We start from the raw sequence: 7,277 nt of genomic DNA on the forward strand, positions 1-7,277 counted from the left end.
TAAGGGGATTTAACCTCTTATTTAAATGAGTTAAACATACACCTTGAAGATGAAAATAAACTTATTAATATAATGTTTCAAGCTATAACAGCATTCCAAATGAAACTGAAATTACGGCAAGCTCAAATGAAGGCAAATAATCTTATACATTATGACATGATAGCGAAAGACAGTCCTGTGAAAAGTGAAAAATGTGCAGCCTTACTTTTCAATTCAATACAAGAATTTGAAAACAGAGTTCAAGATTTCTGGGAAAACAATCACTATTTTGGTGCACTGGTGACTCTATTTTCAGCCCACATAAGTATGTTACCTGCTAATTTTCAAACGGAATACAGAGACCTAAAATCTGACATTCAACTTAAAGAAAAATTTGATGTTCTCTTTACTGGAATTTTATAACAGTTCCTGTCTTCCCAGAGACAAATATCCCTCACTTCTTGATCGTGCTTTATTCATGCCATTGTTTTCTGGCAGCACCTAATATTTGTGACCACTTATTTTCAAGAACAAAGCACATTAAGAGTGAAATTAGAATGAAAATATTTGATGAGCACCTTAAGAACTCACTGAGAATGGCAACTAATTCCATCACCAGATATTGATGCGTTACTTTCTCAACTACAATTTCAAATATCCTACTAGTTTTGTGTTGCCCACTTTTCTTTTACTTTTATAGGAAAAAATATTTTTAAAAACCATTTATTACTTAGATACATTTTCTGTATTAGTGATTGCAAACTTGGGACCTGCTTGATGATTTTAAGACTCTCAATGGGCTGCTGCATAATTGGATTGTTACCTGAGGACTTTTTGCTTATCTGTGGTGGTGAATATCATGAAAATTATGCATGGACCTTTTCTTTTGCTTATCAGCTTCCATTGGTGTTTATGTATTTAATATGTGGCCCAAGACAACTCTTTTTCCAATGTGGTTTAGGGAAGCCAAAAGGTTGGCTATTTGGCAAATATAACAGTAATTAAGTGGCCTACATATGCCTTCTTGCTTTTCTTCTAAATTTTAAATGTAAGAACAGGCCTATTCCTAAAATCTCTTAGGTATTTTCAGTGCTTTTCTGAATTATCTGTATGAAGCACTAATTTAGTTGCTATAATTTGTTGTACATGTCTACATTAAATCCAGATTATGTTTTATAACAAAATTTATGTCAAGCAAAACCAAGTTACTTGACCTTTAGTCTGTCAGTTGTTCCCCATGTGTGTTTTGAGATGCTTTCTTCCATTTTTATAGAGCTCATTCTCAATTTCATCACAGGGAGAATACACAGGACCTTCAGCAATACATACACATTAGGGAAAAAGTTGATGTCAGGCAGATGGAAGGCTCCGTAATTGGTGGACAGAAACTGTATATCTTTTCACATGTGTTGCTGTTTGATTCTCCTACAATGAGGCTCAGCTGAGACTGTGTAAGGATTGGCTAAGTGATTTTGGCATGTGTCAGCATAGAATTCCTTTGACATTGAACATGAGAGGTTTCATGACTAAAGATACTAGAGATAAGCATTCAAGAACTTTGAAGTGCTGTTCTGAGAGTGTATCTTTAAGTTTCTGAAAAATATCTTTTACTGTTTGAACACATAGGGTTTCTTGATAGTAACTCTTAGAGATCAGTTGGGATTCCAACTTGCCTTTCTGAGCTCTGTGGAATTTCCCAGGGAGTTTCATTAGGACATTAAGTTTGGTTGCCAAATTTGTGGCTTCCTCAAACCAACACTCATGAAAAATATTTTCCATCACTTCATTGAGTAAATGTGATACTGCAGTCAAGCTACTGGCTACAAAGAAGAAATCAGAGGTTTCTTATAAAGGAAAGGACATTTTTAAGAACAATAATGGTAAACACCTGTTACTGAACTACAGCGTACAAATGCATGGCCAGCTATACAGTTATTCCTTCTAATATTTGGGTCACCATTTGTACCATCTAAACGTAAAACAGGTGCTTGCAAGAGATCTGCTAAACTTCCAAAAGCATCCTGCATGCCTGTCTGCTGAGAATGGCAAATTTCCTTTTATTCTTTACCCCCTTTCTTCACTGTGCTGAAGGACAGAAATTACATTGACAAGTTCTAAAAGCAGTCAATGATAAAAAAGAACTTCCTCAGTTGTTCCCAGTACAGCATATACTCCTACAACAGGGACTGACTTTGCCAACACATATTTAAGGACTAGGAAGAGTAGAGTATATAAATACCTTGGATATATTTCTCTAAAAGTCTAGAAGCAAACAGCTTTCACTTTGGAAGAAAATCCACTGGACACAATGTAAGCCTGGCCACAACAATACCATATTTAGTTCCCACTTCTCAGTTATGGTGTGAAATTTCACAGTGAAACTTTCTGCTTCACTTTATGAGGCAGGAAGCCCATGAATTCCTCTCTGAGGTTATGAGATTCATGGACAAACACAGACAGGCTCTTCCCTGGTATATCCAATATACTGGGTCAATCAGTGATATTGGAAAAGAAGTGTGAGTCTCTCACTTCTCTGAGAATTTCTTGCAGAATACAGCTCTCACAAATGTCAAGCATCTTATTCTGCTGTGTTTTTGAAAAGAACAGTGTGTGTCCTTGGCTGGTTTTTTCTGCACTGGGGTTGTGAGCATTGCTGCTGTTGGCTTTTTATGTTTTTGTTCTTGTTCAGAAGTTTTGTCTATTTGTTCCTGTTTTAGTGTCCTGATTTCATCTTCTCTCAATTATTTCATTTGTTTTCTGTATCTACTATATCAATGGTTCAAATGACTGGTAAGATCATATATTCTCATAAGGACTAGTTCTGTAGATTATAGAGGTTGTAAAGTGGTTAGCACCTAACTGAGAATGTTTACTTAGTGGATCAGGCATTTTGTCTTCTAAGTCTGTCCCTCTACATATCTCCACCCACTTTGAGCATCTATCTGGATGGATTCCAGGGAACACGAAGAAGGCCAGGTTGGACTGTGGACTCTTCTGCCTGCAGTTGAGGGCAGGGCAGGTTCATCATTGTCATCTGCACAGTGGGGCTGGGGAAGGGATCCAGGCCATCCAGCCCTGCCAGGCAAGAAGCCATAACCAATTTGGTAATTTTTTTTAACCCCTATTTAGTGTACATAGGGCAGAGATTGCCCTGTATTACCTTTGGAGGCCGATGGCCGGGAAAGATGAGGAGTCCTGGGATCTTATCTAAAGCTAATTGAGACTCATAGGACTCTTCTCTTTGGATCATGCTTCCAGGGATATCTGTAGTAATCAAAATGGAAAATTAGCTCAGGTCAATTTTATTTATAGGTGTGCTTTAATATTGTTAAATGTTAGCTTCAGATAGAAATAGGGAGAAATTGCATTTACCTCTCTACCTTTTCAGTCATTTATAAAATGTTTGTTGTATGCCCTACTATAAATTCTGAGTCAAGCCCTGGAAATATCTGGAGACATAAGATCTGAGGCCTGCCCCTGGACGTCAGAGTTTAGTCCAGTGGTTCTTGATCCTAATTTTACATTAATCTGGGAGCTTTCTTTTTTAAATTAAATCACTGATAGCCAGGTCTTATACTAGGCTTATTAAATCTGAATTTTGAGAATCAGACCCATGCATCAGTATGGACCTTTTAATAGGTCCTTAGAAGATTCTAATACATATCAAAATTGAAAATAACTGGGCTAGTGATTATTAAGATGTTTAGAGTAGGACTGCAAATATAATAACCCAGGAGTTAAAGAGTCTATATATGTCTATATGTGTATGTCTATGTATATGACACATACAAGGGCTATCCAGAAAGTATTCAGTCATTTAAATATGAAAAATAGAGACATGCATGACTGGATACTTTCCAGACAGCCTCTCATATGTATTTTATATACAGGGTGTGTGTGTGTGTGTGTGTGTGTGTACACGCACGTGTATGTGCGTGTGTGTGTATCCCTATCTTTTTCTATCCCTCCCCTCACCCTAAAGTATACTGAAATTCTTAAAAGGATACCATATGTATTTTGGAAAACTCATTTCTCTTTCCTCCCTTAAAACAAGTAGAAATCAGGCAATTATAATACCATGTAATAAGAAGAAGACACAGGTTACTAGGGGTTACTATAAGATCACATAGAAGGAAAACCTAGCCAAGAGGGAGGGGAAAGAGTGACTCTTCTCCAAAAGAGGAGTTATTAGGGCTGATGACTCTTAAAAAGGTTTCCAGGAAAAGAGAGATTGGGTAGGTTTTCCCAAATAAAAAGCCCAAGCTCAGTCTACACTTTAGCAAATCCTTTTCCCTTCCCTGTTCTTCCTCATTAGCTCCTGAAAAGTTTTTTCCTGAAGAATATTCCATCAGTAAATCACTGGCCATGCTCTGTTTCAAGGACGTCTGACCTAAGGCAATTGGTACCCAGAGGAATTTTAGGAAGCAGGGTGAACTTCTGAAGTTGGATCATTCACTAGACAAGCAGCCATTAGGATCTTGGAGAAGTATTGATAGTCCTTGGCACATTTTCCTAGGCAGACTTTCACCTGTGGTAAGATGGAATGCATTGTGGGTGGAAAGGAACACAGTGGCTGGTGCAATGTCACAAGCATTTGAGAGATGTTGGGAAGTAGTCGTTGAAGGAACAGTAGAATTGGGCAGCTACTTGTTGATGAACTGAATAGAGGAAAGAGCAGGCTTAGTTCAGTGAATAAGGAATCAAAAGTGATACATGAGAGACAAAGGGCCTGCTTGACAGCATTTCAAGAGGTTCTGACCACCTGTAGCAAGAGGACAGGCCAAGCTGAAGAGCTGGTGCAGTTCTAACTTGTAATGCAACGAAGAACTACAGTGAAGCCTAAATGTTCAGTCAAGAACATATGTGGTGAGGGGTAGAACCCTAAGCTATGGAATGAGTCTATATGTCATTGCTGGGTAGATGAGAGGGCATTTGAATCTCCATATTCCCTGGAGCCAATGGGCCTGCAGAAATGATCCTCTTCCCTTGCTAGAAGATAATGGTTTCCTTCCCTTGCTGTGCAGAAATCTCACATGAAAAGGACCCTTATAAGATAGTGTTTTCCCTACTCCCACCTCTGCATTTGGACACCAGAACAAAATTGGGGTCACATTTTGCCATGACTCAATTGAAGTAGTATTCACCATACTGAGGAAAAAGGGGATATAAGCCAAAGAATTTTTGGATGACATATATCAGGAAAAATGGGGAGAATGTGTGGAGAGGTCCATAATGTGCTAAACCAGTGGTTCTCAACCTTCCTAAAGCTGCAACCCTTTAGTATAGTTCCTGTGGGTTGCGATCCACAGGTTGAGAACCACCGTGCTAAATCAAGGTGGGGGCAAGGAGAATAGAAAGCTGTGTAAGGGAGAATTTGTCAGTATGGCGTCATCCTCCCATAAGAAAAGATGTGATTCCTTGGAAAGTGCCTTAGAGATGTTTCTGTTATGCTGCTGGGTGACTCTTGGAAGCTTGGAAAAAACAATGGACTACATTAAATGAAGTAGAGAATTTGAATTGCCATTTTGGACTGTGGAGGAAAGGATCAAAAGGCTCAGGGAAGTGGGCATGCCAGAATGGATCTACCATATAAGACTAGAATGTCCACCAGTGATTATTTTCCTGAGGAACCTAAGGCAGTAAGGAACTCACAGGTGGAAGGGGTACTGACATCTTTACGGAGCTACCTTCTGCAGCTAAGGCTGATGAGAAGAGATGCTGTTAAAGAACTAGACTTCCTTGTTGCAAAGGGGATTATTAGAGTGTTGCAGAATAGCAGAAGCAAGGTGACAGCACTTAACCATCAAAAACACTTAACCATTAGAATCACTTAATTACTGTAATGGGCAGCCAGATTAGAATGTCAGTCAGGGCAACCAACCTTTGGGGACCTGTGGAGAGGAGTAATAGGAAATGGTGCTCCTAGGAACAAGAGAGATGGGCAGCCTGAAAGAATAGTGCTACAGGTACTTATGTAGAAGATAACCCATAATTAATAACAGGTTATCAGAAGGCTGAGATCAGGCACTCCAGTGGAAAGTCATGATCTTTTATCAAGTTTCCAGTCCTGAACTTTTTTCAGACTCGGAGCCAATAGACTGAAAGAAAATTTGTGTTCTTACAAGGAAGGACCAAATGGGAATCAAGGTAATAAACAGAGTTCTGGCCCAGGTTCATCTAAAGCAGGTTCCCTGAGTCCATGGACCCAACCAGCTATTATTTCCTTGGATTCCTCATGGGGAGTGGAAATCCTTAGAACTTGACAGAATCCTAACAGTCAGAATCCTATTGCAGTAGGAAACTCCAAGTAGCAGTTGTTGAAATAGCTTCTCTTACCGAGATGGTAATTCAAAAACAGTACTGAGCCCAGGAAAATGCCAGAGATTAGCAACATACTCAATAACAAAAAGAATGCAAGTATGGTGCTCTTCACCATAACCTTATTTAATCCTCCACTCTGACCTAAGCAAAACCTGTGTGGACCATGGTGTGTGACAGTGGACTACCATGAGCCTAAGCAAATATTGGCCCCATAGCAGCTGGTATGCCAGATTTGGTATCTTCACTAGAACATGTTACTACAGCCTTGGCATATGAATGCAGCCAGCCATCTGTAAATGTGTTCGCTTCTAAATCCACTAGAAAGGAGTAGGAACTGTTGGCATGCACATGGCATGGGCATAGTATACTCTTGCCAGAGGAGTGTTAATTACTCTGCTCTCTGTCATAATATAGTGCAAAGTGACTTGGACAACCTGGGATTCCAGCAGAACATTGCATTCATTTGCCATACTGATGATATCATGTTAATTAGACCTTGGGAGCAAGAAATGGCAAGCATTCTATATGCCTTAGCAAGAAATATATGCTCCAGAAGGTGGGAGATAAAGCCTAACATGATTCAGCCTACCACATGAAGTTTTTAAAGGTCCAGTGGTCTGAGGTATGCTGCAACATGCTCTTTAAAATATGAGACAGATTGGGCACAGAGGCTCACATCTGTAATCCCAGCAGTCTGAGAGGCTGAGGCTGGAGGATTGCTTGAGCTCAGAAGTTTTAGACTAGCCTAAGCAACAGTTAGACCCTGCCTCTATTAAAACCAGGCATTGTGAAAGGCACCTGTAATCTCAGGTATTTGTGAGGCTGAGGCGAAAAGATTGTTTGAGCCCAGGAGTTTGAGATTGCTATGAGCTATGACATGATGGCTCTCTACCCAGGGCAACAGAGTAAGACTCTGTCTATAAATAAATAAATTAAATAAGACAAGTTATTGTACCTTGCATTCCTACCACTAATAA

The 7,277-nt window shown here is 39.4% G+C and overlaps 1 pseudogene; it reads right to left on the reverse strand.

Moving 5' to 3' along the window:
- Positions 1-1,129: 1,129 nt before the first annotated feature.
- LOC100959570 overlaps positions 1,130-7,277 on the reverse strand; it is a 14,045-nt pseudogene continuing 7,897 nt past the window's right edge.

Source organism: Otolemur garnettii, unplaced genomic scaffold (genome assembly GCF_000181295.1).
Source record: "Otolemur garnettii isolate 467f Iridium unplaced genomic scaffold, OtoGar3 scaffold00120, whole genome shotgun sequence".
NCBI classification, from domain to species: Eukaryota; Metazoa; Chordata; class Mammalia; order Primates; family Galagidae; genus Otolemur; species Otolemur garnettii.